Source organism: Acyrthosiphon pisum, chromosome A1 (genome assembly GCF_005508785.2).
Source record: "Acyrthosiphon pisum isolate AL4f chromosome A1, pea_aphid_22Mar2018_4r6ur, whole genome shotgun sequence".
NCBI lineage: Eukaryota > Metazoa > Arthropoda > Insecta > Hemiptera > Aphididae > Acyrthosiphon > Acyrthosiphon pisum.
This window is the reverse complement of record NC_042494.1, coordinates 63,103,392-63,116,857: the sequence shown is the minus strand read 5'-3', so window position 1 is coordinate 63,116,857 and position 13,466 is coordinate 63,103,392.

Genomic DNA, 13,466 nt, shown 5'->3' with positions numbered 1-13,466 from the left:
GTATATAAATATTATAGTAGGCACAATTTATCGGTGGCAAATGTGGTCAATGGCCATTAGGCATCAAGTTAATTTAAAATTTAAGTTAAAAAGATACTTACTTTTTTTAAAAACTATTAGGTAGGTAACACTTTATTTTATTATTTAATTAGCTTAATAATACTTAACTAACTATAATAACTTGGCTTTTTAGTTAAATTGAAAAATAATACGTTCAGTTAAAATAATAAGTATTATATCAGGGATTGGAACCTTTTGAATTTATCGGTATCAGTTCCGGTACCGGTTCTCCAAAAATAAAATAACGATTCCGGTTCAGTTCTGATTCTTTGATGAAAAAAAATAAAGGTACCGGTTCCAAATAATTTAGGTTCTGGTTCCAGATAATTTTGGTACCAAAAAGTATAATAATTTCAAATAGTCATCCAGAATGTGGGTATAATTGTGGTTAGGTTAGGTTAATTGAGGTATGAGAAATATTAGAAAACTCATAATATATCATAGATTCATAAGTTATACACAAAACCATAATACCTTTAAACATGATAAATAAAAATATTTTATTTTTGAACCTTAAAGTACCTTTTTTAATTTAAAAATTCCGGTTCGGTTCGGGTACTTTATTATATTAAAATAAAGGTTCCGGTTCCGGTTCTTAATATTTTAAAGGTTCCGGTTCCAGAACCAGTTCTTTTAGGTTCGGTTCCAGTCCCTGATTTATATATCCATATAAGTTTCAGTCGGTTAAAATTTGTCCATTAATTATTTTTATGTTTAATCTCGTCGTTTACAATGATTTCAAATACTTAATAACTTTGTTGACACAAATGTGTAATTCCCAAATATTATACTTACTCTACTTACTAGGTATCAACTTCTTATGTAGAAAAATCATTAACTTATTTTTACCCGAATTAAGTTATTTTACCTTCATATTAACTTTAAGCTTTTAGAGTAGGTACATGTATTTAAAAAATTAACTCTAACGTTCTTATTTTCAGTGCTGCATTTAGACATTTTGCGCCCCGGTGCAAAAAAAATTGGCGTCCCCTAAGCTCCGGTGAAAAAAAATTGCTACCCCCTAAGGGGCCTACCCACGGAAAATATGGGAGATAGATCCTCATTAACCTTTTAGATTTTGAGCATAGAAAAGAATATTTGTTTTACAATGTGTGCTTTTTTTAAAAATATTGTTTAGTAATTGCTTGATCCTCTCTCCGCAAAGATACATTTGAATTTATGTCACCTAAACCTTGCTTATAATTCATCACATAAATTGTTTTTTTTTTACATATTTAAGTAGGTATTTCATCAATAAATAAAATAAAATTACCTATATAAAACTATGCAAATTAATATTAATTAAAAAAAATGTCAAACAGCATAATACTAATAAAACTAAAACTTACTATATATTATATAATACTAGCTGTTATTAAAATAATTCAAATTATACAATTTTAATAATTCACAAGTAAACATATTTCTGGCCACAACATTTTGGCACCCTTAAAATACTGGCGCCCGGGGCAGTTGTACCCAGCCCCCCCTAAATGTGGCCCTGCTTATTACGCTGACCTAACTTAACTTAATCAAGTTAATATTGTTAAATAACTTTCCCGTAGTCGTTGGTTGGTAGGTATGAATTGTTTTGTCTTATGTCTGTATTGTGTCCAGTGGCGTAGATAGGAATTTTCATTGGTGGGAGGAGGATATATATTCATTATTTCTGAGATAAATCTCAGGGTAGTGCCTCCCTCCCTCCACACTAATATTATATATAAGAAAAAGGTCACAGGGTATACATCCCTCAATCCTCATATCACCCCTCGTCCATGATAATGTGCCTATATAAAAATTGCAAAGTTCAGATTACCTAACAGTCGAGATTTTGCTGACATAAATTTTCGGTACACAAGGCTTTTTGTATTCTAGCTGTCATCTGGATTGTTTTCTTCATCAGTTACTGGAAAATCCTTTACGTTATCTTCAAAATCTACAGCTTTTCTGTATGAGGTGCTGAAATTGTTGAGCCATTTGCAGACCGTCAAAAAGCCATAACACCTTGGGGTTATAAATAAGCAATAAACACTTGCCGCTATAATCTCCACATACCATGTGTTCAATATGACTATAGACGACCTAATCCTTTTCACGCGTCCGTCTCCTGCAGTCCTCACGTCCAATCATCGCGTATTACATGCGCACACACACAGTATATTTTATGATAATATTACAATATGATAATAATGATAATATGATTAGACGATGTATAACACGGTTATTATGTATTATAATGCGTAGGATAACTATTATCATAATAATAATAATATATAAAACGAGTGTGCATATGAGTCGCATATTATAGTATGCATACATCGCGAAACGCGCGCCAGTCTGGTCAAAAGCTAATGAAATTCCCGCGCGGCGTAACGTTTATTATTATTTTTAATATAAAAATCCTCACCCGCCCTGCAACCGTTGCGGGTCATACGCTGTCGGCTTTTTAACAGTGTTCATTTTTTACATTTTTTTCGACGCATTATTATTATTATTATTTTTTTAATGACGAGCGTTTATTCCCGTCGACTTCGCGCGCGCACCACAGTCCGCGCGCGATAAAGGGACGACCGGCTGCAGCAGTGGCGCGCGGGGACGGCGTCGAGTGGCGGCGACGACGACGACGACGACGACGACGATTAGATCCGCGTGTTCAACAGATTAAAGACTTTCGAGCACACCTCACCCCCGAACCCACCTCGGGAGAGTGCGCGATATTGCGCGCGTAACGAGCCGTAGGAATTTTTATGCGCTGCCCGCGGAGAGGGCGCGGCGGCGCATGTCATCGTCCGCGCGCACATAATACGTAATATAAAAGGCCAACTCAACCCTCCCCGCCAGCCAGCCCCCGCCCTGTCGTATACACTGCCGAGCTGGTCGCAGGTTTTGAGCGCGCGTATTGTTCGTCGCCGTCGTCGTCGTCGTTTGTTATTTAATAATATAATAACGCACAACAATAATATTATATAATGGTAGTAATGATTTTTTTTTTCTGGCCGTCGCTAATCTCTGCGCTTCCCCCTGCCCTCCTGTCAGCGTAAGGGTATATATTATTTTATGTGCTCGCTACAATATATCTATAGTCTATACCCATAATCCGTGTTTTCGAATTTTTGAGTGTACCCAGAACGAAAATGTATATCATTTTATATGAGCTCTCTTAAATATTCCAGAAACATCACTTGTACGCATATTTTATGATAAATTGTATGGTACTTAAAAAAAAAAAACGAGAAGGCCATTTGGGGGCGGGTCGTTAATCCCTATCGAAAAGTCAAAATATGAACAATGACGAATCGTATCGTTCGAAAAGCACGATGCTCTATGCCGGCGTCGTGGCTCGCGGAAAAAATTGTTGTCACGCGAAGCGTATATGTATATATCAATGTATACAAGATTCGAATAAATAAATATATCGTCGTAAACCTGCAATACGCGTTTCTCGACGCAGACCAAAGAGGAGGGAAAAAATCGTACATCAGATACACCCACCCCTTAAGCCACGTTTGCCCCCTAGCTCGTCCGCACCGATGTGTAATCGGTGTCAATTATTTTACGCTGTAATCACTATATAGAGGTGCACCACGACTATACCACTCACGTAAACAAAATTATTATATTGCATAAGATACTATTACGTGTATTGTTATACGGCGCGATAACACGCCAGCTCCAATGCACTTATACAAAAGTATACAATATAATAATATATACGTTTGTATATATTGCTGTGACGGTGGGGTAGGCAAGTAGCGAAGGGGTCGCGTTTTATAGGGCTCGGAAGGCCGGGTGCCCGTGAAGTGGCCACTCGTGTGCAGCGCGTTTTAGGGGTGGTTTTGACGTACGTCCTCCGCCACCAAAGTGTGTATATAGGCAACGGGGGATGATCGTTATTAAATGTCACAAATTACCCGACGACAGGGCGGTGTAGGTACAACGTCAGTTTTTTTCTTTTTTCTCCCTTCTCTTTTGAACTCGGCGCAGTATCATCAAAATTCCAATCCCGGTGCACTGATAAACCTCGGGCATCGTTTGTATATATAATGTAATAATATGCGTTTGACCGACCGATTTAGACGGGATTTTCGTGTATTTAAAATGCAAGTTCAAACTTCAAAGGACATATTATTATTATATAATATATATTATGTTCGTGCACAATCTATAGAACTTCAAAACATCAGATTAAATAATATAATATAATATACCTACCTATATACTTCGACGATTTTGATGATCCCGGTCGTCCCGCGGCATACCGAATCCGCGCCTGTAGATAAAACATATTAAATTAAAACAGTTCACAAGAAGGTACTAAATTTAAACAGTTGTTCATTAGTGTTCACAATTATTTTGATGTAATTTCTTGGTGTTTGAATTGTTTCACGTTTATAATCTCTTCGCGAGTGGGGATCAAATGACTAAACTTTGTAAAAACTTTAATTTTACGGTTATTCACATCACCACTTTAATATCTTTTAGTCTCAAATTAAGTTAGTTAAGTATTATAATATTCGTGTAATAAAATAATAAAACAAATAGGTGTACGTATACGTATACTATAGCACCTATACTTACACCGTTTAACTAATAATATTAAATAGATATACATAAAGCTATTATAGCTATTATAGCTATAATAGCTTTTATAATATCACACATCATCCTAATAATATTATAAACGCGAAAGTTTGTAAGTATGTTTGTTACTCTTTCACGTAAAAACTACTGAATGGATTTTAATGAAACTTTACAATAATATAGCTTATACATCAGAATAACACATAGGCTACAATTTATAAAGATATATCGTGTGAATTTTTTATTTTTATTTTAATTTAAAAAAATGTGTTAATTATATACCTATACCTTTTTTAGTAAGAAATAGTAACTGGCTGAAAATAAATAACATTCAAACAATAAATAATTCAAACAATTATTATAATTATTTAGTTAACCAAAAAAAAAAAACAATTAATCAATCACAGAAGTGTGATTTTGTTTTCTATTTAGTAAATTAGAATTGTTTGCAAGTATAGCATTTTTAAAGTATAAACATAATAATAACCACCGTACTGTATTTTTTGGTGATTATTAATTAAATATATATATAAATGAATGTTTGTGTGTAGATTAGACCTCTGGGAAGAAGACAGGCTAATTTAAAAAATGGTTAAATTTGGTTTTTTTTTTATTCATCTGATATTAGTACCGTTAGGTTAGGTTAGGATTTTGTATTAATTGATTATATTAATCCACCGTAGGTGGAGTTAAGTGATAAACTTGGTATAACTTTGATACTTAAGAGTTAAATCATACACTTACGTGCAAACAGCACGGGGTCCGCGGTCTACTGCAGGTAGATTGCCTACCTGATAATATACTGCTGCAAATCAGAATTTTTATTCCGAGCAACGGAATAGTTAAGATACATTTTGAACACCATACACTGAATATTAAATAACGAATTGAACAAAGTTTGAGTCATATAGAGCTGGTACATTTAACGAGCAACGAAGTGCACGGGATCAGCTAGTAATATTATAGTTACAAATTTAAAGAAATTTAAATATGATCAAATATTCGTATGTTTGGTAAATGAATACACTATCATATTAAATTGTTTGTATAGTATAGAACTAAAATAAATACAAATGTATGAGTATTATCATATTATTATAAGTACATAAACGATAAACCTATTTTTCACTTAGGTATTTATTATTTTATTATTAATTAATAACTTCTAAACGTCACCCAATTTACTTTTTAAATATCCATAAGATTTTCAGGAATGCTATACAGGGGCGTCATTTGGGGGGATGCAGGGTGTACATTTGCACCAACTTTTTTTTAAAACAACTTCTTTGGCCTGCCAACAGTAAATATAAGCGCCGATATACCTACATAAGTGTTTTATATTATATATATTTAATATTTTTTCAGTATTAAAAAAAATGTATTGTATTAATATTTAATTTCCAAGAATGTTTGATGTGGTTTTTGATCCCACAATATTATAATTGATAAAATTGTAACACAAACATTGTGAAGAAGGGTACCCATAAAATACATTTTTGGTTTTGAGTATGCAGGGAGAAAAAATGTGTAGGTTAGGTTCGGTTAGGCATTTTATTATAAAGGTTATTTATACCCATACATTTACTTACCAAGTGTATTAAAATATAAAATATAAAATACCACTGTACACTGGTATCCACAATATAAAATAAATACCTACATTAAAAGTACCTACACATAGTTCGTCAAAAAAAGCAACAATATTGTGATATTTTCATACTAATATAAGTGACATATTAAATAAATTATACAAATATTCTACAGTTTTTTTCCTCACTTTAACACCCCCCCCCCTCAAAAAAAAAAAATAAAAAAATAAATAAAAATAAAATTGTCTATGTGGCCTGGTAATGATCTGAATGGCCTGGAAACATTTTGGCACCAACAAAAAAAAAGTTGAAATGACGCCTCTGATGCTATATAAACAAATTAACCAGTCAAGTTAATAAACTTTACTGGTTATTGTTAAAATGATTATTTTAGTATTTAGAAATATATTGTCTTTACTGCCATATACCATAATATAGCTTAAATGCACAAAGTAGCAAGTACAAACAAACTTAACTAATATAGTATATACCCACGTATTTCTCAGAAGTTACTATATAATTGAGAAGTAATAACGATGTTGATTATACTTCGGAATGTATGAAATTGGTGCATAATGGAGGTTGTTATGGTAGAAACTATACACGATGATATCAAGTATAATATATTAATATCGTATACGGTTGTGGTATATTTTATCTCTGAATAATTTGCATAAACGGATATGTCATACATTTTTCTTAACACATAATTTAACCTTCCCCAGTGATTTTCAAAGTAATCGAGGAAAATAAAAAAAATTACGGAAAAATGGGAACCTAACCAATTTTAGCAAAAAAAAATCTATTTTGTTTTTAATTATAATTTAAAAATAAATAACTAAAGTAATAAGTAGAGACTTGACATTTTTTAAATACATATTTATTTTATTATTTATTTTATCATACATTTTCGATTTATGTATGATACACTATTTTTGTTTATAAATTAAAACCCTCGAAAATATAGTACCTACAATAAGTTAAGTTCCTCAAAAATTGCTCATATATAAATTAAAAAATTATATATAATACTTAATATATGAGAAAATTTTTTTATAAGAACTTATTGAAGTTCAAAATATGTTAACAAAATTGTAAAAATCATGAAATTTCGCAAATTATTTGGTTGTTAAAGCACGTTTTCATACTTAAATAACCAAGTCTTGGAAATTAAATTCAAGGTTCTTCTTTAGTTTTTCGTTTACTTAAACTAATTTTTAGCTATTGATACCACGAATATATTGATATCATTCTTAAATACGGACGAGTATTGACATTTTGACTTACCTATAAATTAAATGCGGTGTTTTTGGTAAACATCCTTTTATTGGTTCATCCTACCGAATTAAAAAAAAATACTAATAATATTATAAAATATATAGTGTAAGTTGTAACACAATTTACAAACCACTCTTACAAATAACAAAAAATATATATGTATGCTGATCCACCCGTAATTTTGATCAGAACCGTTTTTTTATACAATGATTTATCACTGAGTTCATATTAACATATCCATTACAATGACCTCAATGATGAGGTACATTCAAAAATATATATTGTACAGCAGACCGTGTTCCCCTGTTTTGTTAAATTAATTTCATTCAATGATAACTATTTTCAAATGGTTCAAATATGGCAGCAAAAAAATACTGTAATTTTTTTTTTATTGTTTAACTAATTTAACACTACAATAAAACTGCTATACAAACTGACAGTTTAATTAATGCCACGGTAGATAAACTTATAATTAAATACATGCATATTTAAAACAGGGAACGTAACAAAAACTCTGAATTCTACATCACAAATGGCACTAAAACATAAAGCATGAATTCATGGCTTTATTTCAATTTTTAATATGAAAACATTTAATAACAAAATGTGTATTTATAATTTTGTTTCAAACAATATTAATTGTTTTCTATATTATTATACCTATTGTTAAACAAAAATAATCTATGTTTATATTCTATAAGTCTATTATTTCCCTTAAATAAACGTTATTAATATGCATTATCTAACTAACAAAATAGTTAAATTTATGTTACCCTACTCACTTAGGTACTTAAAAATAGTATCAACTAGATCCCACTTGATCAGAAATCATCCCCAATGTTGAAGATCAAAGCATTTTTTTCTACTTTAAAACGCAATATATACCACAACACATACACAAAAACAATAATTGTAAAATCGGAATACAATTTAAATATAGAAAAATAACGAACTAAAAATCTAAATATTGAAAAAAAAATTGACAAGTTTGCCAAAGCAAAATCGAGAAAAGATATTTCATATAATAGAACATCTTAGATTTTTATGTAATCATTATGTTAAAATATAAATTATTTATTATTTAAGATTACTTATATTACCTAAATAATATATAGGTTGTAACCATGTTAAAATATGGTTATAAATTTATAATGCAATTTTATTTGTAATAAAAATAAAATGGTATAAATGTATAATACTGTAAATTATTTTTCAAGGGGGCCCTTAAATTTTCTTTTGCACAGAGCCCTCACAGTTCAAGATCCGGCACTGCCTGTAAAGACCTATTATAAACACCGATTACAGGAAACATATTATTATATGTTATAGGAACACATATTATTATCGTATGATTGCGCGTACATTATATAGCCAGCTAAATAACGAAATGTTAACATCAATACTGTTCCGGGAAAGTGATTTATTGGCATTTCCCGTTTTCTTCGGATAGATAAATAAATAAAACCATTGAATCGAATTGGTTGGCCATTTCCCAAGTTCTGTAGACAAAAACAAAATTAATACGATATGAAAATATATATATAAAAATACCGACCGGTGACCGTCTTCCTTATATACGTCGTGTAAACGGGAATGCGCGGGAACACGGACGTACAAATATTTATAGGTACACGCACTGTCATCCAAACATTTTCGGGGTTTTTTTTCTCATTTAATCGATCCCGGTCGTGAATAGATAAGGTCGGTCGGTAAATATCGTCGGCGGGACATTTAAACGAGATCGCTTTCGCGAGGAGTGGGTGGCGATGGGGTAAGTGCAGCTGCAGGGTTAACGGTGGTGGTGTGGTGGAAAAAAAGGACTGCCGCCGTGGGGAAGAGAAAGAACGATACGCATGTATAGAGGACACGATATTATTAGCTACAATAATACACATCCGCGGGGGTCGGGGTGCGGGAGGTACGGGTATGTGGTGGATGGGTGGGAGAGTGGTGGCCCGCAAGAAGGAAATCCAATAAACCCCTCGGTCGCCGCACCCCACGTCGACCCGCCGCGCCACCATATAGAGTGGTGCGCGCGATCTCCGCGGATGATGTAATAAAAACCAGGAATGCCTTTTAAAACGGGCCTTTAGCGCAAAAGGGATGACGATTTTGGTTTGCTCGGCTATTGATATATACATGCTGCTGCAGTGTATATATACTTACTATATATATATACTTCCGCGTATATACGTAAATGCGCGCGCGCTTATACTGCTGCAGGAATCTCGATGGCACAACCCGACCCCCCTCCGCCCACAGACTGAAGAGACAACTCACCCCTCCCACCGAAAACCACCCCACGGTGTACTACTACGCTCTTCCGGCCGTGTATTTGTTAACTTGACAAATTTAATTAGCCCGACGTCCTCGCGCGCGCGGAAGCTCGTTTACAGTCTCGTTTTTGCCACGATAAAATCTCCCGTGTAATTAAAACACTTAACCCGTTCTCCGGGACGTCGCGCAGATTTTTCAAACTCAGCCAACCGTACATGTTATACAATATAAGTATATAATGCAAAGCGTTCCCCTATTGTATTCCGATTTACCGTGGCCGAAACATTTTGGACATTGTTGACACTTAACGTCGGTTGTAAACCATCGCGACGTTGTATATATATATACATAGGTACCAGATCTCCGCCGATTTCGCTCGCAATTAATGTTAGTCGAGAAATAATAATTCGATTGTTCACCAAAGTTTTCTCAGATAAGACTGTATACGTATAGTATTGGCACGTAACACCATACCGTTTATATATAATATAGTGACATGATTAGAATTAATTTTTTTTTTTAAATTCTATAACTATACTTGTGTCTTATAATGATTTTTTTCGTATATTTATAATCTCTAATTAAGCCAAAGGGACCTAATACAATATAGGTTAAACAAGTTTATGGTACTCAAAAGATTTTACGTGGTGATTTTTTAGATTAGAAATTCCATCCAATAAGTAAAAGTATTTTAAAGTAGTTATAACTTTATAGTAGCTTTCCTAAATCATCGATTTGAACTATTTAGTTAAATCTATGGAAATATGTGACTTTAGACTTATAACTACGCAGTTAAAACGCCTGTATGCCAAATGCATCTATTACATCTGCAATGGTTTAATGGTTGCAGAGAATATACTTAGAATTTTATTTTCAAACTATGAACAGAAATGTTGATACCTATATAGTATTAGGCAATACCACAATGATTTTAAATGATAACCCTATAAATTACATTAATCTTGGATTTTAGATACAAATTGATTTAGAAATAGTATCTGAGCTAGTGAGCTGACAACAATATAAATTCAATATAATATTTAATTGTATTTATAGTAGGTATAGTTACACAAAAAAAAGCTTCAAAAAATCATACAAGATATTATGTTATTATATTGTAGTATAATATATACTTAGTATCAAGTATGTATGTAAAAAAATCTTTTAGAAATAATATACCAAACATAGGTATGTATTAAGGTATAAATTATAATATTTTAGATTCTGAATGGAACGATGAATCTATTGATTTTACAATGATGTGTGTTTTTTTATTTTTTTTATTTTTTTGTCTGTCATCACGGTTTGGGGCAGTAAACCTGCTTCGATTTTCTTCAACAGTACCTTCTTTGAGGGGAAAGTGAATCTAGTTGGTGCATTCGGGAGGTCAAAATTTGAAATTTCCAATAGTTTTCAAAACCGCCGTGAAAAACAAAAGAAAAATTAAGGAAAAACGGGAATTTTTACGCAAAAGCTGTTTTCAAGAAAATCGATTTTGGTTTTTGGTGTAACTTTAAAACAAATAACCGTGGATACATGAAATTTTCACTGGTTGTTTATATTTCCATTTTCTATACATAATACAATTTTCAAAATATTTTGATTTGTTTTGAACTGTTTAGGGACATTTTCAGTTTCCAATTTTTTTTAGTTTTTTTTCTAAAAATATCAATAAAATTTTATTTGTTGGATAAAAAAGCTTGAAAATTTAATAGAAGGCTCCTAGTATATTGTTTCAAAGGCAAATGAAAAATATTAAAAATCGTAAGTCACAGTTTTTTTTTATAAACATTTAAAGTTCAAAAAATGACAAAATATGGAAAAATCACGAAAATTTGCAAATTATTTCTAGTTAGAAATTCATAAAAATTTTTCTTTTTAAATCTAAGATATGAAAATGTAATACAAGATTCCTTATAAGATTGTCTACCTTTATCAAAAAAAAAAAAAATGTCTACAAGAAAGTCAAATTAAATTTTTATATGAGCGTTTGAAATTCATATTTTTACAACATTTGATATTCACTCGATTTCTCATGTGACGATTTTCTTATTTTATTGTAATTAAAAAACGAATGATTGTAGATACTTAAAAATTTCACTAAATGTTTATATTAGCATTTTCTATATACGATAAAATTTTGAAAATAATTTGACTCTTTTTGAGCTGTTTGCTGACATGGTCAGTTTTCAGTTTTTTTAGTTTTTTTTTTCTATAAATATCAATAAAGTTTTATCTGTTGGGCCAAAAATTGTAAAAATTTAATACAAGTCTCCTGATATATTGTTACAATAGCAGTTGAAAAATATTAAAAATACATTGGCACAATTTTTATTTTATAAGCATTTAAAGATCGAATTTTGACAAAATTTATCAAATTTAAGATTCAATAATTATTTTGTAGTTAAAAATTTATAAAATGGTCAACTTTTATATCTAAGGATTGAAAATTTAAAACAAGATTCCACGTAAGTAGTTTATTTTGTTACCAAAAAATGCGTAAAAACAAATAAGCACAGTTTATTTTTATACTCATTTTAAGTTCAAATTTGGACGAAATTACATATTAAAAACCTAGGATAACTATTTTAGTTATTTTGTTGAGATTGTATAATATTATTCGTGGGTATACTTGAAACTTCTAAAGTATACTATTAAGATAGTATCATGGTTTGTTTTTGATGTATAACGCGTTATAAGTACCCAATAGATATTGTGATATGATTAATTTGGAATTTATTATAGGTAGGTACCTATTATATGTCAATTTTTTTTAATACCATATATAATATTATGTCTTATACCTAGACTGACATACCGTCTCCGCTCAGAATCGTTTTTCTTATACAATGATATTATAATATCATTGAATTCAAATTTAATACCATCCATTATACAGTGACCCACTTATAACCTACTGTACAGCAGAGCGACATCCACTTACCCACCTTTTTATATTCATAAATGTTATTAACTCATACTATACACTTTTAACAAAACATATAAACAATATTAGATCAATTAATGAAATATACAAGAAATATTTTTTTAATAAAATAACATATTTTCGATGAATAAAAAATTACCATATTTACTGAAAATAAATAATAAAATAATGACGTCATGAAAAAACAAATAAAAATTATTAAAAAAAAAAATAGCTCAATATAGGTATTTACCCTAACAATAACATATTTTTAGATTCTGAGCGGATGAGCGAGGAAGCTATTGTTTTTACAATGGTGTTTATTTTTTTATTTTTTTTATTTTTTTTTTTTTATATCCTGTATACAAAATTTCTTCCAGAAGGAGTGTTTCGATTTCAACATATAGTACCTTCTCTTTTAGCAAATTGGATCAAGATGGTACTTTAGATAGGTCATTTTTCTCGATTTTCTCAATAGTTAATTAATGCCACGGGAAAAACCACCTGAAAATTACGAAAAAACGCTTTGTTTATCACCATAGAAACGAATAAAAAATTATAATATTTTAATATTAATTCAACTTACATGATAAAATATATAATAACAAAATATAAAATATCCAGACTGACAAACCGTCTCCGCTCAGAATCGTTTTTCTTATACAATGATATTATATCATTGAATTCAAATCCAATACAATCATTATACAATGACCCAATTGTAATCTACTGTACAGCAGAGTGACATCCACTTA